A 22,332-nucleotide genomic window follows, 5' to 3' on the forward strand; every position below is an offset into this window, starting at 1 on the left:
AACCTTATGTATTGTAGTTAGTTTGCATGTTTTTCTTTTCTGTGCAGTCTTTCTGATATCAACAGGAGATAACAGGCTGTAGCAATCAGTGCACAAAGGGGACTGTGCGTGGCCTTGAAAGAACAATTGCTTTGTTCTTGGCCTATACTTAAATGTTCTTCATTGTAGCAGCAGGGTTTTATATTTTGCTGGTTTGCCTAAGAAATGTTAAAAGGAAGTTACAGACTCAATGCCTGTGTAACTGTGTGGCTATTAAAGGTTCTTGGAAAATTGCAACTATTTGTTTGGAAAGAAATAGTACTAGCATGAACTCATCTTAGTGGCTTGTGTTTGAGTGAGTCATCAAGGTCATGGGCATTTTGCCGTATTTGCAATTTCTTTTGCTTGCCTCACTGTGCAGAGCAAGACGTAATCTTGATATTTTACCTGTGAGTTTACTGCCTGTATGAGTCTAGGGGTAACACCGGATCAGACAATACAGCCCGTAAGTGTGTTATGCTAGAAAGCAAAAATTATAATTACAAGTTAGAATTGACAGGAAAGCAGCAGACTTCATTGAAGATGTTAGCCATTCTAACCATGGGCCTTGTATGTCTGTTTAAAAGAAAGCCCAAACTGTACCTCTCTTTCCTCAGTATCCTGGATGTCACAGATGGACTGATAGAGTGAAGTGATGCACTTCACTTGTAAGAGAGAAGCAGCAGTAGGTTTATTGCTATAAGACAGCAGTTTAACAACATTTGATAGTAAATGTCACGGTGGTTTAACAAGATTTGATGTCAACACAAATTGGATTATTTACTCTATAAAGGACAAGGTCAGACAGAAATGTCAGGGAAACCCTTCTGTTGAGTCATGAGGTTCAGAAAGAACCCTCCTGCTTCTAAACTCCTCCTTACTTGAGGCACTTATTCCATATGTGACAGAGACTACTTCTCAAGATGTATTTTCAGGTTCACTTGTAAGACCTTTGTCCCTTTCTTCTGTCTCTTCCTGTTCTTTCTTTCAATTACTGCTTGGATTATTAAGTTATTTCTTAAATGAGTGGGTTAGAATAGTTATCTTCCCAGTCAGATGATACAGATGGGATAATACAGTATGAAGGCCATTTTCTACAAAACATTGAAAAATTAAAGTATATTCAAGTATCCTACCAATCAACTGTCAGCATTGGCAAATCTTTAATCAAAGTGTCAGCATTCTCAGAAGATCAACAAACTTAGTACTTCTGATACAGTTGTCCATATCACGGCTAGGAATATGTCCAAAACCAGATCCAGCAGAAGTTCTGTGTTGTTGCACAAGACTGTGAAAGGAGTTTGATATGATAAAAATGGGATCAGTGAATATGGAAATCTCTTTTGATTAAGAGCATAAATAGTTTGGAATTGTTTTCACCTTTAATAAACACAAACAGAAATATGACTTGCTGCAAAACTTTACAGTTTTAAAGTAAGTTATTTAAGTTATTGATTGACTGCTGGCTCTATAAACTTACAGATCTAGGTTCATCTTTGGGTATTTTATTGTGTATTATGCTATAAATGTCATTAGATATGCCAAAAATGACAACTACATGTAATTGAATTTAAAATTATTTTCAGAGTTATATGGATATTTGGAACGTCTCTTGTTTCTGCTTGTGGTATTGGGGATACTTTACAAATCCTGAATACTTTGGATAAATACTTACCCTTTTCGTCTTGCTTGCTTGCTCTCTTTATTAGAGAATGCAATATTTTTATTAATTCCACCATAAACTAAAAGAGTAGCACATGATAGACACAAAGCTTATCTGTAATTGTTTAAAGTATATCAGTGTTGTATTGTCTTTGCTGGGAAACTTTAAGCTCAGTTGCTGTTGGTTCATCTTTATCTTCCTGTCATGGCTCATAGGATTTTATACCTTCTGCATTTAAGTGTAAGGTCCATAATCACATGGAAGGTATAGGGGAAAAGGACTAATATTTCTGTATTTTATGGTCTTGGTTGACAGGAAAGATTCATTGCCCTTTATAAAAGTTTTTAAAAATTCATCATACTTTACCTATTTGGATCGCTCATTGTCTTGGCTCTTTTTGAATTTGCAATTCTAGCAAGTGCCAAGTGAGGGTATTGCATCTGCAGTTAATATGATTGATTAGTGAACTGCTGAGAGTGATCTTGGAATCTCTTTGAATGACTTATAACAGTTGAAATTTCTGTTCTGTTTTGAACTATTTTCAGGAAAATAATCTCCTACTTTCTTCAGTTGTTTTCAAAGTCAAACCCCAACAGGAACTAATTTCAGTTAGGTCTTAAAATGTCAAAAACACCTGAAAAGAGCTCAATACAAGTATTTTCAGTCCTTAGCTTTTTCCTACAAACTCAAAGTTTAATTTGAATAAACAATGTGGCCTTAAACCATAGTTTGCAGCTTAATTGTTTAGTGATCGACTTACTCTGGGAAATTTATTGTGTTTTAGGGCAACTGGCAAAAGACTTGTGTTGCGTAGTGCTCCTCCCTCCCCAGTGCCATCAGCTCAGAAAGCTGATGTTGTTGTTCTCTGTTCATCTTGAAAGCAGTCTGTTGAAGCTGCTGCATTGTTAATGAAATCACAATGTGTAGTGCCCAAGATACTCTCATTTGAAAAAGGAAATTAAATTTTAAAAGCTTAATTAAGATAATGCTGAAGATCTAGTTTACCTGCAAACAAATAGTATCAGAGTTAAGGGAGTGAATGCTACTATGCCAAAGAGATTCCAAACCAGACATCTTTAGGCCGATCTTGTGCTGGTTGATTTTTAAGCCACTGCATAGCTTCCTTATTTATTGCTCATCACTAGTGAGGTAGCAGATAATTTTATTTGTGTTATCACTGACAAAGAGGCTTCCTCATTACCATCAAGTTAATTTGTGCTATTAAGTGTGTCTTTTACCTTCCCGCTCATGTTATGAGCCATTGTAGGATGTGTCCTGTTGCAGTGCAGCATGTTCCATGAACACTTGCTAATTAGAGAAATGCAGTGCAACCTGTGATTAAAGCATTTAAATTTCAGAATGTTCCAAGTACCTGATGTGAATTAAGAAAACACCGAGTGAGGTTCCTCTATAGAAATTTTGGTTAACATCCACAGTTCCACTCAGGACTTCCATTGAGATTTGTTCTGGTATTACCTACTGATCCAATATTAGTGGTTTGTTTATGAAGTGAATGGTGCCTATTGTCCTATCAATAGACTTTTAATTTTAGACACATGAAAAGAAATTCAGACCTTGCTCCAGTTTTTCATATTTAACTTCCCTATAGATGACTGTCTTAGTCCAATCCAAGAAGTCAACTAAGCTTCATGACAGTTCCACTGCTTTTTCACCTGTTTTTTCATCTTTGAAGTATTTTGGCTCATGAAAGTATTGTTCATTCTCTTCTCAGAGGACATCTGAGTGTTCGTAAGTAATGTTAAAAGGTGGGACAGAAGAAGTTTGGGGCATTTGATGTCATTTACCAAGATCCAAAAATAAAACTAGGATGCACATCATTATATTGAAGGATGCAGTGTTTGTGTGATTGGATGTTCAAGATACATAGACTGCCAGGCTGGAACAGGATTCGGAGTTATCACTTCCCTTTTCTATCTAGAAGAAAAACTTCACTAGGATGGAGATTGTCAAGGGTGATTTCATAGGACAAAAACAAATACAAGTGAATTGAGGAAGAAGGATAGCAAGGAGCAGGGAATGATGAGCACTTTCTGCCTTTCACCACTGCGCTCTACACTCAGTTTAAACACAGAAACATCGAGGGCTCCATTCTCTGCTTGCCAAGGTTTGTGGTCCTTCTGTTTAAATCTCTTACCATCTGATCTCTATTACAACATACTCTTGAAGAGGAGTTAGTCACAAAACAGCTCCCTGAAATAGAAGTAGTAGTGGGTGGGGATAGTTAGGCCTGCCACAGCAAGCAAGGAAAATCTTATGTTAAAAATATGACAGATGCAAACATTTTATGTGACAATTTTGAGGTCTATCCAAAGACTTGTCTCTATGGAAGCAGGTACAGAACTGGGAAGCTGTGTCGTAAGACTCCTGGGCACATTATTATGAATCTCACCTGTGCTGTGTCATTTAGGTAGTGAGGCTTCTTCAGGGAATATGTCAGAGTGACAGTGACAACACCTGGAAATATACCACATTATTAATGGTGGGCAATTCTCACAGGCTGCCTTCTTCCCCTGCTTACTTTCTGCCAAAAGATATGCGAAACCTCTCTGGCAGCGGTCACAAATAGGAGTCTAAATCTCCTTAGAACTGAGAAATGTTCCATGTCAATGTGTCTTAGCTAGATAAACAGTATCAAACAGAATTAACTTGAACATGAGGGAATGCTGCAGTCTCTTGCTGCAGGAATCAATGTAGGCTCTTAGGTTTCTACTCAGAGGCCTCATGTTGACTAAGCACAACTCTGCTCCATTGGACATATTCCTTTCTGTGGAGCGAGCCAAGGTTCTGGACCTATTAAGCCTTAAGCCTCCAGTGAAATGAGATTTTTTTTCCCCTAAAGGAAACATTCTCCCTTACTTGCTTTTTTTTTATTCAAGCTAAATTTAAAGTCGCAATTCTTTTCTTTGTCACTCAATCACTGTTCCCAGGTCAAAACAGTCTCTCAGTTGTAAACGCCTGTCTCTAACAGATTACAGCCGATGCGGTTTCTGATTAAAATATTTCACAATTTGGCCTTTTAGGAGCACATAGATCAACATGAATAATCCAGAGCTAGTACTTAAGGGGGGAAAAAAATCCCCAAGAAGTTTGATATGAGTCACGTTTCATGACTCTCTGAGACAGCATATTGATAGCACTTAGCAGATATACAAAGAAGGAAATTTACTTGTAACAACAATGAATCAAGCAGGAAGCTTTCTTTACATGTGCAGGAGTGAACACGCCCCCACACACAGTTTCCTGCAGGTTTAGTGTAGTAATTTGTCTTCCAGATGATGTGTATTTCCGACACATCCTACAATCCCAGGGTGCTGAACCAGATCAGAGCTCTGTTTTGGATCCTCTGACTCTTCTGCTCTGCCCTCCTCTGGACTCCTTCCAGTGGCTGCTGTACAGATGTACAGCCCATGGACAGCTGCACAAGACAGCTGAGCGTGGTGGGTCCCACGCAGACACTCTTTGAGAAACCAACCTTGATGTAGCCTAGAGATGCTTTAGTGATAGTCACCTTTCTTCTTGTACTTGAGCATAAGATTTAAGCATAAAGAAGTCAGATTTTTGTTTGCCTAAGCTTTCTGAGTGATGGATCTTGCTGGCTCTCTGCATACCCTCTGAAGGGAAATCTCTTGTGGTAAACAATAATCTTTTTTTTTTTTATAGGCATGAAACAGCATACTCTCCTGAACTTGTGCTTATGAAATACTGTTGGTACTTTGCTTTGTTTGCAAGTTTTGGAGGCTAGGGAAGAATTTCTTACACGAGTTAGACTGACAAGAGCCTCTGTGGGCTCTCTCACTTCAGGTTAATTAATTGGGGACTGCGGGTGGGGTTAAAGCACAGTATTCCTGGCTGTGATTTATTTCTAGCTCTTCTATGCAATCAAACTGAGGGTCAGAAAACAACCACTTTGCACAAGTAAGTGAAAGTCCTTTGTCCCGTTTAGAATCTCAGAGGAGAAGGAAACCTGAAGTTCTCTCACACACAGAGAGAATTCGCATAGCCTTCAGAATACAGATATACCGCTTTGCAAGAAAGTGAAAGAAAAGGTTCAGTGGTATAGGTTAAGGGTAGCTAACCTCAACAGTTTGGTCATTGGAAATTGTTAAACATAACACAAAATAAAGGAAGCAGGGTTTTAGCTGTCTCACTCAAAAAAATAGCTGTGCTTTTCATTTTGAATTGTATCCATCTGTCTCATTCTCTTCAATCCACTGCTCTCCACTATATACATCACTCAATTAGTTGAAACATTTCAGTTTATCTTTTAAAGTCAGTAATTCTGAGTCATTCACCAGTGCTCTGTTATGAACATCCTTTTAAACAAGGCATGTGGCAACTTTCCTGTCCTCTCTTCAAATTACTTATAAGGGAAAGCAATGTGAATCACATATTTGAGTGTTCCATTTCTGATTTGCAACTTTAACATACCAAATTAAATCTTTTAAAGACTTGTTCTAGGAAAGCTTTTTCACTTGAGTATTTGGGAAATGTGAACAAAAAGGAATGTGAACAAAGCAAATGTATATTCACATAACATTTTTCATGTGTTCTGCAGACTGTCTGCACAGAATAATTTTTCTCTGTTTCATCAATTTTGTATGTATAATAAGCACCAAAAGTAATGCCTGACACCGGATCAGATATTTTCATGCCTGGCCACTCTTGCAGGTCTTGTGGGTGGAATTTTCTGCTTTTGCTACTTCCATCTAAGGATTCTCTTAAAGTGGAGAAATCCCAGGTGACCAGGAGCAGAAGAGATTATTCTTTGTGTCTTTTCTCCTGGAGAGACTAGTACTGCCAAATGCATGTATATGACCAATCACGGAGAACTACGCACCTGCCTCAAAAAGTCAGATGATAATGTGCAGCGGGAATTACACTTGCAGCTCCATGAGTTGCTGACTGGATATGAAAAACTTTATTACAATAAGAACAGTGAATAGATTGCCAAAATGGGTTATGCAAATCTCCATTCTTCAAGATTTTCATGTCCAGATTGGATAAGGCTCTGGGTAACCTGATGGGATCTTGTAGCTCAACTTGCTGGAGCAGGAGGTTGGATTACAGACCAGATGAGGGTCCATATAACCTGAATTATCCTATTATCATATCCTGTAACGCAATATGTTAATGAAGCCAGAAGGAGAAAGCAACAGGGAGGCAGTCAAAGGTAATACACATATCAAAGAAACAGAGTATGTAACCTAAGATGGAAAAGCTGGGCAGTGCCTCACACTCTGGAAATTTGAACCACTTTGTAACAATTCTTATGGTTGACCTCACTGAAGTGCAAGTACAGAGATTGTAGTTTTTGGGAACCTAAGTGAACATGGGCAGAATGGAACCAATAATAATAATAAGTACTTTTCTCTACCTTTTGTTGAGCTGTATGAGATTCAGGTTTAAATTAAATTTGACTCATTTACATCTTGATCCTTTCTGTTAGTCAAAACTTTGAGATGAATTTTGAGGGAAACAGGAAGGAGACATAGCTCAGTATGTAGTAATGGACCATTATGGCAAAACAGAACTATTAAGTACTTTTCTATTTCATACGGTCTGCAGCCCTGACATCTGATGACATAAGTCTCACAGGTGGAAATTAACTCCCTTGAACCAGAAGGTTGCAGAAACATTTTTGAACTGGGGACATCAGCTCCACAATTACAATAATCACTGTGTTTTATACAAACAAAAATGTTGTACAGGAAGATGTTATTCATGTGTGTTTGTAGTTGGCCAATGTTAAAACTTGTGGTGTTACTGATTTACATAGCTGATGAATGTCAGCTGCAATGTCTGGAAGAGTTTCATGTCCTTAGCCTTTATCCCTTTCCTAAGTTTAAGATCAAATAGGTAATATCTGTTGATGCTTGCTAAAAACACCCATTTGCTCTGTGAGCTTGACTATTTTCAGTCTATAAGTCTTCAAGTGTCCCCTTCGAACAGGCAGAAACACCACTGTGGGGGATTCCAAGATACTGCTGCTGACAGCAACATTGATGTACTTCTAGTTGCTGCTGTCAAGTGAAAACAAACTACCTTGATTTTTTTTTTATTTTTTTTTTTAAATGGCAATTCCACTTACCTAGAGGTGAGTGAGAGGAGAAATTGCATGTTATTTTCACTTCCATGTCGTTGTTTATCATTTTAAAACCCACAGTCAGATGATGGCTGAGATCCCATGAGCCAAGAGTTTGCACCACTTTTGTAGTGCTTTTCCACTGCTTTCTTCTTGTGGCTTTTTAATAAAAAATAAACTTAAGGCAGAACATCCCCTACATATAAACATTTAATGCCCTTACCTGAAAAGAAAATGTTTCTGTAGATCCTAGTAAACCCAGGCTAAACAGCAAACTCTAAAAGAAGATATCTAGCTCTGCCGAGATGAAAAAAAAAATAAAACAAGCCTATAAATATACCGATGATGATTATTATGGTGATGATTATACTTATTATTGCAGAAATAAATAATTTAGTAAGCTTGATATGTCTTGGCAGAACTATCTGACTGACACCACTCAAGAAAAGAATACATTTAATTTGAGGTCTGTTGCTAAGACTTTCACTGATAGCTTATAAAGCACGAGGAAAATAACGTCTGTTCCATTTCATGACTATCACAGTCCTGTGGAGTGCATAATCCAAGCCTTGCTGAGAATGTGCAAAGTAGATTCCAAAAGGAAGTTTTACTATTTACAGTTGATTTTTAGGACTCCAGTGGAGTTAATGGCAGAGTGCAGAGCCTTCAGATCTCTGTGGAAGAAGAGTTTAGGGCTATGAAGAGAAATACATAAGGCATCATGGATAGCCTACTTAGCCTGTAGTATTTGAAAAGAAGATGAAGAAAGGGAAGAATCATTCAAGGCACTTTGGGAATACTTTGTGAATTCCCTTTCCTGGAGCCAAGCCATTCTTGTCAAGACAAAAAGTAAACAAGCAGGAGAAACTGATAAGACTTTAGGAAATCCTCTGGTTTGTCTAAGAGCTTCATTCTGGAAAATTTTAAACTGGATTTTCTCTACCTTGTTCCCAGAATGTTCAGAGAAAAGATAATCTGAATGCTTGGCATTTCCAAAGATCTGTGTGGAGTCCAAATCACAGAAGTCTAAAACAAGTAGGGATTTAGCTTCAGGTTTTTCTAGTTGCAGTGCAGTTGGTACCAGCTAGCAACGACATGAGAATCCAGACTCTCTTGCAGGAGTTCTTAAAGGAAGCTCTGCAGCAAAGTCGGGAGAGACAGAACAGCCTCGTGAGCTTTATTATTCTTGCATTACTCCTTATACAATTCTAGAATAAAATTACACTTTCCCTGCTTTTAGTATGACAATTAAGAAAAGCTTTTCTGCTCTGTTATGTTCAACTGCTGTTTGGAAAACTCAGCTAGCTACAGAAATGTGGCATTATTTATGTAGAAGCAGACTGCCAGTGTTAAGGAATTTAGAAGACCTTAATGCTAGGAATTAAAATGACAGCTGATGACCTGCAAGTGAAAAGAATGTGGCATTATCCCCCAAGATATAAGCTACATTTATGTATTGTTTTATTATTTATGATAAATCTGTCATGTGCATTTGAGAAATTACACATCAGGATCTATAATTATCTTACCAAGTATTTTATAACCTGTGGCTGCTAAATTGATAACCTTGGGCTCGTTACTGACTCAGCTTTGCTTGTATACTCCATCCCATCCTCTTACTCACCAGTCCTCGTTTGGAAATAATGAGGTTTGTCTCTTAAAATTACCTCTTTCAAAAGACAGTGTACTGTCTGATTCATCTAATCAAAGCAAGGCACTTTTCCCCCCTCTTTTGCCTCATTTAGGTATTCCTTGTCAAACACCAAATCCAAGCCTAAGTGACTGTTGGCCTGGAAGCTCTGTTTCTTTTATTTGCTCTGCCAAACTTTGGCATGCAGCCTGGAAGAGGCTGAAAGCAAACTTATCTCATTTCTACTGAGGTCTAGTAGGTGTGGGAATTCCCCTGAGGTACTACAGAGGTGATTTTCTCATCAGCTGTCAATGGTCCCAATCCACATGACACAAATAATTTAAGCACCTCAAAAGGGCAGCTTTAATTTAACAATACTTCAGATTAGGTCCCTAACCTTGAAAAAAAACATGTGTTTTTTTCCCTGTTTTGTGGTACTCTGTTATGTTTTATTAACCTCCTGTTTATCTTATATTGTCTAATGAAAGTGGTCACTTTCATAGGATATAATATGAGGTATTCTGTGAATTCTGGTGATATTTTTATTGTTGGAGGCTAGTGTAGAACAACTCTGTCATTGCACAGAATTTGACTGAAGGGAGAATATCCTACAGAAACTCGTGTCATCAACTAATAGAAAAAAAATCTATTTTTGTCTTCAACTTTGCCTGTCAAAAGACAAATCCAGTCATTAGAGACTGCTAAGAGAAGAGCTTTTACAGAAAATGATGCATGCTATATGTTTGTAGGTGACATCCCTGAGATAATATGTAGAATCACATGATAAATATTCGCTATACTCTGTTTCTGGCTAAGGTTAGTTGCAATATTCAGTTTAGTAACTAAGCAAAGGAATAGGAAAAAGTAAACCAAAAGCACTCAAGTTGACTGGACCTGAATTGTTCTCCATTTTTTGGGTTTTGCTTTGCCTCAGGAAGTGTTTTCTTGGGAAGCAAGGGGAAGAATATGCTTTTAAATGACTTTTTGTTTTGAAACATTTTAAACAATATTGTAAGTGAAGCATAGAAAGCAAAATAATTTGAATGGGAATTTTAAACCTTGTTCATGAAACAATGAAAGCATGAAAATAATTTGATAATTTGAGACAGGAAGAATAATGTTGAGCTTCAGTGAAGATTACAACCAAAGTGTAATGAGGTGCCACTAATCAAAATACACTTAGTAGGAACTGGAGGGACACCACGTTCCTAATGAACAAATACTAGTGTAAGATCAGGTAGGACTAAATGTCTGGAGGGAATTATTATAGTTGGATGAAGTCCACTCTTATTTTAAGCAAAGGAGTGGTTGGGTAAGTAGCACTTACACAGAAAACACAGAGAAAGCAGACAATGGTCTTATTCAATGTGTCCTCATTCTACTTTGTAAATAGATATCATATTCTTTTTCTTTTATGTTTGACTCATTATAGCCAGAGAAAGGCTTGCTTTATAAGAGAAAGGCAAAAAATAATAGACCTTTTAAAAGCACTCTAAAATGATATTTTCCACAAGACAAAGTGCATACAGAACACACAGCAATGTGAAAGGCGTAAAGGATTTTGTTGGAATTTAGTTCTCCTTTCCTGAGTAACGTAGTAATCCCAAACTCATAAAAGCCTTTGTGCCTCACAACACTGTTATGTATCTTCCCTCTATGGGGTCATGAATGTTGACTTTCATACATTTGTATTCTGGCATGTGTATTATTAAACCCAAGTATTTTGTTGATTATGCTGTAAATTTTGTATTTCAAGATTCAAAGGCAAATATTTTCAAGTAAGAGCACTTGGCTGTCTCTGAGAGCTGAGGGGGAAGAGAAGGAATCAAACTAATTTTAAGACTGAGGTTGTCTGGTATCTAGTGCGTGTCAGCAGAGTTACCTGTGAAAGGAGGAGACTAAATACCCAAAGTCTGTTCTGGTCAAGTGGTTGCAGTACCTGGACTTGACTTTTAGTAGAATGGAAGCACTGCAGAAAAAAATGTTTGTTTCTTTTCTGGAAAATGTAAGTATCCTTGTTTCGATTCAAGCTAGGAGTTCAGCTCCGGTAAATCTCAAATATTTCTAAAGTTCAGGATGTTAATGTTTTGATTGACAAATTCAGATTTAAAACAATACGTATTTTTTTATTAAAGGAATCGAGTAATCAAATTTCCTTTTCCTTATCTAAGTCCCACCAAAATGCTATGCATTCAAATAATTAAAACTATTTTTTTTATTATTTGGAGTCAGCGTGACCAAAGTAGGATTTAAGACTTTAAGACCTCTTTTTCTCTTTTTAGACTTAGTCCAATCACTGACTTTTCTTCAATCTGTGCAGAAGGGAGCAGATTTTTCAAGAAAGAGAAACAACCACCTAGAAACAGAGTTTTATATTAATTTCAGGACTTCCATTGGTGTTTCCTCAACATTTTAAACTCTGCTGGTTTTGATTTGGAAACAATCTCTGTGAGCTTGCAGTTTCCAAAAAGTCTTTCATCTGCCCTAATCATTTTCTTCTTGCTCATTTAAGAGTGGAGTATTGTTTTTCTAAACTATGTCATATAGTTGAAAGAGTCATACTAATTTCTTACAAATTAAATTTAAAGTGTTTTATTAAAAAATAAAAGCTGAATTTGAAAATAATTATTTGTTTAATTGGCCTAAAAATAAATTAGAAGTAACTAAGCTTTCAGTTCTTGAAACTCATGAGATGACCGAATGACTGTGGGTAACAGGGTAGAAGGTATGCCTCTGTGTTGATGGCTAACAGCTCTCAATAAGCAGTCCATAATTAATTTGTTCTCTAAAATTATGATGACGAATCCCTATATTGTGATATTTCACAGTCAAGCCTGGCAGTTGCTGGGATGTGCAATCCTGCTTATCAGTGTTGGGGAGCCATGAGGGAACTAGTCGGAGTCGGCCTTGAGCTACAGTTAAATCTGGATAGACAGTGCTTTGCACAATTTTGTTCTGGCCAAGTGAATCTTAGTACTGCTATTGTAAAAGTAACAATATTGAGAGGTTTCATTTTATTTATTGCCAGAGGTAGGAAACTGGTATGTTCTCTCAAATTTGATTTTTATGTCCTAGATCCAAATTTGAGTCCCACATTTGCCTTGATGCATCTGATAGAGATGCAGAGTAGGACATTTAAAAGGACATTTCTAGTACTGGCTGCAGTGGTTTGGGCTGATTAAGAGCTACTACAAAGAAGTTAGCCCCCAACTTTCCTTAGAGTGATTATATGACAGAATAATTCACTTAAATGTGTTAAGGTAAGTTCTTTATAAAATATTTGCATGTTAAAGCCAATTGTTCTCCTTTAAACTAAGTTTGCATTAAGCTTTTAACTAAGTTTCAGGAATGATGTATTGAGTGAGCTAAGCTTCCGTAAGTTCCAGTATTCTGCTTCATGAATAAAACTGCCAGTGTAAAGCAACCAATAACTCTCTGTCTTGACATCATACTCAGTATAACAAATAAATCTTTAGAATCTCAACAGACCTGGCAACTTCATTAACAGCTATGCCTGCAGCAGCGAATGAAAGAAAATCAATTCATGGAGTCTGATATTTTAGGGTACAGAGCAGAGAGGGGTTAGCGGATTGCTGATGAACCTCCGGTGTTTTAGTTCAATCTTCCTCTTACTGAGGGGAACAAAAGTGGTAACAGAATACTTCCAAGAAAGGAGCAGAATATGAAACAAGGGGAAGAGTGTAAATTATATGGAATAGAAGCCAAAACAGTATATCTGGGCTCTCAGTCCTGTGAATCCCAATTCCCTCTTATAAGAAATACCTATCTCCTACAAAGTTTCCCAAGTGCAGCTGTGACACTTAGGAATTCACTGCTGCAGCAGATAATAAGTAGGAAATTAATTTAATTTCAGTTTAAATTCTATTAAGAATTAGTAATGAATATGCTGTATCTCCCCGGTTCTTGCCGCAGTCAGTAGCCCTTCAATACTTGATGTTTAGTGATGGTTCAATCCTTCTTCCAATGAAAGCGATGAGAATAACTCCCTGATCTCAAAGCAGAAAGGATTATCTCTTTCATAAGAGAGTAACCACTGAAAGTCTTGAACATAAAATGCCACGCTGAAATAGTTGAGTTTTTTGCCCCAACATAATTCTTCCTTAAAATACAACATACGAAACTGTCCCCTGAGGATGACAAACTCTTAAAGGTCTAGCTTTACAGAAGCAGTAAATTATATATGGATAATTTGTGTCACAATTTCATCACTTTGAAAGAATGAAGTCCTAAACACTTGGATATGGTCATATAAGATTCTGGTTTCTACTGTTATGCCATGGTTTTCCTTGAACATAGTCCATTTCTTTTTTTTTTAAAGAACACAATGTGGAGTACTTTTCTTCTGTAGAACAGTTCATTCACCTGACTCCACAGAGACACAACGGCTGGTGATCAAATGAAAATTATTAGTGTGAAGTTGTTGCTGATAATGTTTGTTTTATGCCTACTTCATGGTACAAGTAACAGATAAATATTGATTCTGGAAGATTAGGTTCTTTGAGCAATGAAATTTTTGAAGTCCAATGTTTTTCTTGACATGAACACGTTTTGGCTGGATTCTTTAGTATCTAATCAAGAGGGTCTGCTCTGATCCCTTTACTTCTGTGGCATCTGTCCTGTACCTGGTCACTGATATTCATGAATATTGAGTTAAAATCTCTGAAATAACTGTCTTTGTTCAGGTTTGTTAAAATCAACCTGTAGATTTGAAGGTTGTAGATCAACCTTCTAAGTTATTGAGGGAAAATGGATAGACCGAGGAGGGAAAAAGTTTCCACATTTTTGTCCTCAAAATACCTGGAAAAAGATCTGATTGCGATTTCACAATATATACTGAAGAACTTAAAATATAAACAATTTCTCAACACAAGTAGGCTTGTGATAAATTTTTAAAAGCACTCGAGATACCTGTCTTTTTTCTTGATTATGATCTCATTTTCTTTAATGGAAAATAAGATTAATGAGATGTGTGCTCATCTTGGCTAAAGGTTCAGCATTGCAGATGGTCATATAAAAAAAGGCAATGCTGTCTACAGTCGAGTTGGAATCCTTGAAATGACATGGAAGGAACAGGGGTAGTAATCATTCTGGCTAGCAATAGCTGTGGCTTTATTTGTTCTGTGGTTTTATATTGTATGTTCCATTCTGATTTTCACCGGTGAGGTCCTAGTGGACTACAAGGTGTGATGGCTGCTTCTGCGAAGGTGGTTGCCTCTAGCAACGGTACTGCCCTCTCCACTGTCCCACATTCACAACTAGAGAACAGAGACAGCAATCTGGGGTCCTCGGAGCTAGCTCCAGCTACTACACCTCCTGATCTTTTTTCCTTTCTATTCCCCTCCCATGGCCAGGATGACTGGCCCTTCATGCTTGGAACACCTTAATTGAGTTTTCATCTATCTTATTGAGGAGACTTGAGCCAGATCTGATGCACAGAGAAAACGCTATGCAGTACTTCCCCATGAAGAGTTACTCGCTGCTGTTCAAACACTTCTACTCTCTCTCTATCTTAACTGCTATCCTTTCAGCTTAACACATCCTTCCCTGTATATGTGGCACTTAGGAAATGATTCCTTTCTTCCCCACCTATAAACTGTGCTGAGATTTCTTTGCTTTGTTGGCACATAAATAAGAACAAGTGTGTGTATGCCAGGAAATAACAAATACCAATCTATCGTCAGTTACTTTTTTATATGGCTACTTTCATCTGAGGGTATTAAATCACCTTAGGACTATCAGTTAGCTGAGAACAAGGTTTACTGCATCACTGAAGTTAAAAAGTAGCAGAGCAAGAAGACATTTCAAATTTTATCCATATTTTTGTTGCTTTTTATTTATTTATTTATTTTTTAAATTGGAATTGCAGAGCTCAGTGAACTCTCTCAGACTTTGCATTTTGGAGTTATGTGTAATCCAATCATCATCGATAAAAAGGGGCATTTCAAGCCCGGATTGTGTGTAATACTCCCGTGCAACCAGTCATCCGCAGCTTTGCACTGGAATCACAGAATCACAAAACGATCAAAGGTGGAAAGGACCTCTTGACCCCATCTAGTCCAACCCCCCTGCTAAAATCACTTCACCACAAGTAGGTTGCACAGGAGAGCATCCTGGCAGTTTTTTATTATCTCCAGAGAAGGAAACTCCACAACCTCTCTGGGCAGCCTGATCCAGTGCTTCATCACTTTCACAGTAAAGATGTTTTTCCTCATGTTGATGTGGAACTTCCTGTGTTCCAGTCTGTGCCCTTTGCCCCTTATCTTGTTGCTTGGCACCACTGAAAGGAGTCTGGCTCCATCCTCCTGACACTCACCCTTCAGATATTTGTAAGTGTTGATAAGGTCCACTTTCAGTCTTCTCTTCTCTGGGATAAACAGTCCTAGGTTTCTCAGCCTTTCCCCATAAGAGAGAAGTTCATGTCCCCTCACCATCTTTGTGGCCCTCCACTGGACTCTTTCTTGAGCTGCTGAACCCAGGACTGGACACAACAGTCCAAGGCCAGCCTCACTAAGGCAGAGCAGAAGGGGAGGAGAACCTCCCTCAACCTGCTGGCCATGCTCTTTGCAATAAACCCCAGGATACCATTGGCTTTTTTGGCCACGAGGGCACCTTGCTGGCCAAACTAGCATATGCCTTTCTACAATAAGAGTATGTTCCTGTAAACAAATGCATGAAACTGCAACATAATTCCTTTTTTGTATCCTAGAGAGCTTTAAAGGCTCTCATATTTCTTATACACGTATTCAACTCTTCACGCTTCCAGGAACGCAGCCTTCACTGAGGTATGTGGTAGGAGAGGAGAAGGGTTTAAGATCACTTATTTTAAATCCTGTTCTTGCCATTTAGTTAAAATAGAGCAAACTAATATTTTGAGCTTGAATTAAAAGTTCATAGACATGTCCGCGATACTTTGTTTGTGCCCTTATGTATTCCAAGCACTTTGTCAGGCAGAAAAGTTACGTAGAAATGATATTAATATTTGAAGTTCATCTTTAGTAGAATTTACACAGGCACAACTGTCCACTGTCAAGCAAGTCAAACAGTACCTTCTCATCTTTAAGAATGTGCTTAAAATCGTTGTTCCGTTTATTTTCTGTGCTTTGTTGGATTAAGACAAAGTACTCAGTACTGCAAAGTGCTCAGTGCTGCTCTAGGGAATTTCTTCGTGAAGGTTGTCAAATAGTTGTATGTCACGAACTTGCTGAAAAATCATGATGATGATGTTGTGGGTACCTCTCTTATGGGTAGGTTTATCTCAATGAATGTCTCTGTACTGTCATTTTGATACCTTTCTCATTACCATCATTCACTTGTTCAATGCAAAAAAAACCTGATTTTTTTTTTCCTCTGTCTGAGTGATAGGTTTATCTAAATTGTTCTTCTCCTTGGTTTAACACTGCAATTCATAATGCTATGAGGAAAACAATTTGTTTCCCATTTCACTATAAATTAAGCTTCTATATTCTTTTCTAGTGAATTTATTTGAAACAGTCAAAAAGTTTTAATGGGAGTTGGACACTTATTTGTCCTTCTGTGTCTTTGAAAATCTTTCCTTTGTATTATTTACCTTTGAAATGCTCTCAGAAGGATATGGATACGATTTGTAGCATCAGTGGAATGGCTTTCAACTTCCATTAATTTTTACTTTTTCCTTCTTAATTGATTTGGTGCTTTAAAAAAGCTTTTTAAGCTCCTTATCTTATCTTCATCATTGTTTTTAAAGCAGTATTGACAAACCACCTCACAGTGTTAGGGACTTCTCCATGTTCTTTAACTTTCTTAACCTTCTCTCTGTATCCTTTTTACCTTGATGTAATTGAGCTCTTTGGAAATTTAATTTACCAATGGAAATAATAGCATTCATGAATGCAGGCTCATTATCACAGGAATCCCTTTGCAGCATCTTAAACTAAAATGTTTTACAGTTATCACTAGTATAGAAGCACAAATATTCAGCAATAGTTCTTTTATTTCTAAAACAGCACTTGATTTCTTAATTTGTATTTGATTAACTGTGAATTATTAGTTACATTAAATTTGTATCTTAAATTCCTACAATAATTTTGGTCAGTTGCAGAAAAGAAATCATGCACAATGTCATAACCTTATATTTAAATGGTTTACCTTAACAATAAATCATTCTGCATAGACAGTTTGTAAGAAGATGATAAAATATTCTGGGGTCAAAATCAGTATAAAATTCAATTCCCTGTACAATGGTGTGAGATTAATGTGAAGCAAGATTACCAAACTTTTGAAAATTTAATTTATATATCTATACATTTTCCAGCAGATCTATAAACTGAGGTGATTTGTCTATCTTAAACCAGCAAATCAGGGGCAAACCCAGAACCAGAGTCTAAGACTTTTGATTCCAACTCTCTAGATCTAAGTAGCATGTTTTGATGTCTATTCTGTAATCTGCCATAGAAAATGAAATTACACTAAAGGAAATATTAAGTGTAAAGTATTGCAAGATTGTCATAATATCATAGTCTGTTTTAGTACGGGAATATTTTTAAAATAAGGCTTTCCAAAAGCACTAGTAGGCAAATGTTTTTCATAAGCTGACTTACCATTTTCCTTTGTAGGCCTTTGTACCTCTTGAAAGTATAATGCATAGTTTTTTGTAAGAAATACCATTCCTGTGCTGCCTGGAACATCTTTCATGGTCAAATTTTATTGCATAGAAAAAATAGAGAACACAGTAACTGGATAGGCTTTCTTAGATGTTGAAAATACATGGTTTAGTCTTTGCACTTGTGAATAAGAGTAATGAGAACAATGTAGTGTTTCCTTAGTATCTGGCTCATAGTAGAAGCTAACATCCTGTTTCCTAGGTAATAAAATTAGAGGCCCTCAGAGTTAAATATTCATGTTTGCATCTGCTGAAGAAAGCATACAATCAAGAAAAGATTTATAAATCCTCAGCTGCTAGGGGCGAAGTTTCAGGTTATGTTGGTAGTAAAAATGTCTAACCATGCAGCCTTTCACGCAAAGCCTAGTTATTTTAAAATATACCCTAGTCTAATTACAACATTCCTTTAGCTGGTACTTGTGTGTACATGATATAAAAGGTTATAAATACTCTCTAAATACTTTTTGATAAGGGGTTTTCTTTCCCACCTTCCCCTTCATCTATTGTAAAATCAGATATCCTGATATCACCTCCATCTATGACTGCTTGTGTTAAATGTGTGAGCAGGGCTTTGTTAAAAGAAAAGGAGCTGGATTACACGACCCAAGAAATTGCATCTAGTCTCCTTGACCTATGAAAGGTTTTGGCTAAACTACAATGAATGCAACAGAATAATTACTGAAGGAGAGAAAAAGCCAAGCTACTTTCAATCACTGAATTGCCATGAATCCATTTTAAAGTAAGGTCTAATTGACTAAAGCATTATGTATTTTCAGGTCTTGTAATTGTTCCATTGTCACAGAAGCTTATCAGAAGTACCAAAGCTGACTACTGATATAAAATGAACCTGCTTTATGTTAAATCCCCAATGAGTCAGTCTGTTCATGACAGATATCACTGCCAGATAAATCTGAGCAAGGCTGAACCTTTTTAAGAAGAACACCTCATTCTCCAGGGTAAGGAAGAGAGATTGCTTTTTGTTTCTTATATAAGTTTTGTGGAAAATGTGTCTGACGTAGAATTCTATAATTCCTGGTTTCTTCAGGTAATAATTTTCTAGATAATAAGAAGCTTCTAGAACTGGCTCAGTGCCTTTGGATTTGGTTTTGTATGCCCAGTTGGATTTTCAAATGTACTTAAAAACCATAAAATGTTCCTAGGTTGAGCACTAGTGATGAACTAAAATAAGCAGCCTTGAAAAGCACTAGAAAATAGAATTAGATCAAAAAAATCTACATACAAAAAAATGGAGAAGCACTAGCTTCATGGTTAAATTTGAGTACATTTTGCCTAAAATTTCAGAGAGGCTACAGAGCAGACAGACATATTGGCTGTACAGCTGCTGCTTTTTAAACAGCCCACCCCTGCACTTCCCCTGTCGCCCCTTCCATAGATGATGTACTTGGACATTTTTAATGCCACTATAATGTAATGCTTTGTCATCTTCTTTTTAGCTACAGTTGCCAATTGCAGCAAGCTGTTTGATGCTTTCAACATCTGAAACAAACAGGATTCTGAGGTAAGGCTGATGGTATCAAATTCTTTTAGACAATAACTCGTGCCAAATTTGAACCACAGAGCTGAAATGTTGTCTGAGGACTATGCAGTCGTAATAAATGTCCAGTTGCTTTTCTTGTAGATGGGAAATTATTTTTATTGCTAGTTGTGAATTTAGTGGTGAGAACAAAAGTTGTCTAATGCAAGTGTAATATTAGTGTCTTCTAATCTCGCATCTCTTCTCCTGTTGAGCCTATAAAATAGCTCTGCAGGAAGGAACACAGATGTCTCTCTGTCTTTTGATCTGTGCACAGATAGCTGCGTTCACCTCTTTTGCACCATGGGAGACATTTAGACAAGATGGAAATTTGAGGTTTGATAAAGGGGAGAGCGTCATATGGTGTGCATAGACAAAGAAATTAAGACACTTTGACACAGTATAGCATGTAGCCTGGAGACATGGGCAGTCCATGAAAATATCCTTAATCACTTTAGTTTGTAGATATTGGTTGTGGTGTTCTGTTAAATTTTACCAAAAAGAATAAAAGATCTAATTTTTACCTTTAGTTTCATTTTACTATCTATTTTAGGATTTACGTACTCACGTTTCAGACCAACCACTTGTCTGTTTCCAAAAATGTAAACAAACACCCATATGTGCAAGACAGCCCCAACTGAGCTCAGTTTTCCCCGGAGCCCGACAGAGCATCCACAGCTAAGGAAAAGGGGTAGTACATATACCAGGTAACACAGAAGCTTAAGAGACACACGGATATGTGTTTGCTCAAATAGGTAGCAATCAAGCATAACCTCACCAATAGTGCTGTCTTCTAGACACTACTTTGAGGATTCCCAGAGGTTACAAAGCCTCCTGCATTTAACTCTTCTCCAAAATCCTCTGCAATTTTTCTTGAAAGACCATTTCTCTGCCTGGGTCATTTCATTGTCACTGAGCTGCACAAATGTAGCCATCTCAGAGATGAAGAGCACCAAGGTCTTTCATGAGTAAAATCTTCTTTCCTCTAAGATTCATCATGGAACTGTATAAACTCACTTATGGAAAGAATGTCAGTGGGGTTTGTTGTTATTTAAAACAGAAGCATTTTATAATGACAAGTAATTAAAGAGATGGCACTTTCTGAACGTGACATATTGCATTGTAATGTCATTGCATTGCACACAGTGGAGTCACCACTCTGTGAGACATGTGATGGCTTGTGACATGTCATGGGGCAATTTAGTTAGAAATTAACTTGTGTCTAATCCGATGAATAGGCTGTTTCAGGTGATTCAGTCAAAGTTAAAGTGTGGATGGAGGGAAGCTTTGTTGCAGGCAGGTGAGGTGACTAATTGGCATTTTTAAAGATAGAGATAGCAAATTTGTTGTCTTTCTCTTGAAATTGCCTTTAAGTAAGAATTTTAATTGTTGAACTTTTCCTTCAAGGGAAGAAAAATAAAACAGAAATAAATACTTGAACTGTTACATGCACCCAACTACCACGTAGGGGTCGTTGAGGCCATATGTTGAATAACATAAATCAGCACAGCTGTACTATTTTTATGCAGTTTCATAGTTTCATTGGTCTGTCTGTTTAAATTACAGGTTTTTATTTATATTTCATAATCACTTCGAATGAATATAATATTTCAGTCTTCAAATTTACTCACCAGACAATTTTGACCAGTTGAAACATGGGTAAATACAGCCACGGATTTAATTTCTACTAGTTATTTGGAAAACATATGTTTGTCATATCAATAGAGATGTTTCTGTGTATTCATTCTGGCCTTCTCCCTGGCTACATGACACATTTCAGTCTTCTAGGTGGTTTTCTTGATCTTTCACCCTTTCAGATTTTTTATTTAAAATCTTCTGAAGTAGACCTAGAAATATTCTTAAAATTTAAAAGGTGGAAACAATGATTGTATTTAAGTCTACAGATACAAATAGGGACAAAAATAACCTAAATAAGGGAGTATCTAGAGATCAGAAAATGAAAATCTAATAAGATTTTTAAAGTGCAGCAACTTCAAGTTTTAATACATAAAATAACCATTCATAGAAAAATTATGGTTATTGGTGTTAATTTGTATTGGTGTATTGGTGTTAATTTGTCAGTACTCCTAGCACTGACTTGACAAAATTTAACAGAAAAATATGATGGTGTTGACACTTAGATCACGTTCATGTTCTGTGGGACTGCTGATAAAATCATTTAATTTAGTGTCTAAGACTCTAAACCAATATTTGTACTGAGTATTATCTTCCTCCACAAGTGGTCTTACGTAATTCAATGGGACCTTTACTGGAGCAGAATGTTCTGACAGCTGAAGGGTAATCACACAATTATCAGTTCCTTCCTCTAATATTAAGATCTAATTATGTGTTTCCTTTACTTGATCAGTCTTGTTTACAGAGTTCGGTTCTTGATTTTTAATATGCAGAAAGGAAACGGGTTGGAATTTTACATTGCAATTGGTTTAGGTTTTTTTTTTTTAGTAAAAAAATATATTTTTCAGAGCCTGCATATTAATATAGCTTGAGAAACTTCCCTGCTTTTGCACTTGTAAATTATCATTGAATGTGTATGGCATGAACAGAATGATGGTGTCAACTACTGTTAATCCCCACACTGGAAAAATGACCATTTCCCTTGTTATGCCAAGGAGAAGGCAGAGCCCACTCATCTGTTTAACGCTGACGGTTATTAGTAGCTAGTGGCTTTCAGTACCCACTGTGGTCATTAACTGTATCAAATAAC

The 22,332-nt window shown here is 37.0% G+C and overlaps 1 long non-coding RNA gene across 7 annotated transcripts in view; it reads left to right on the top strand.

The window, feature by feature from the left end:
* Nucleotides 1–22,332, top strand: part of LOC128853218 (uncharacterized) — a 143,074-nt gene that overhangs the window by 80,550 nt on the left and 40,192 nt on the right. For 6 of the 7 annotated variants that reach the window (XR_008451551.1, XR_008451552.1, XR_008451550.1 and 3 more), the window contains 3 exons: nucleotides 18,850–19,029; nucleotides 19,528–19,592; nucleotides 20,161–20,314. This is a non-coding gene — a long non-coding RNA (uncharacterized LOC128853218). The remainder of the gene's footprint in view (nucleotides 1–18,849; nucleotides 19,030–19,527; nucleotides 19,593–20,160; nucleotides 20,315–22,332) is intronic. The other variant, XR_008451549.1, reaches the window with a different exon arrangement.

This window comes from Cuculus canorus, chromosome 10 (genome assembly GCF_017976375.1).
Source record: "Cuculus canorus isolate bCucCan1 chromosome 10, bCucCan1.pri, whole genome shotgun sequence".
Classification (NCBI taxonomy): Eukaryota; Metazoa; Chordata; class Aves; order Cuculiformes; family Cuculidae; genus Cuculus; species Cuculus canorus.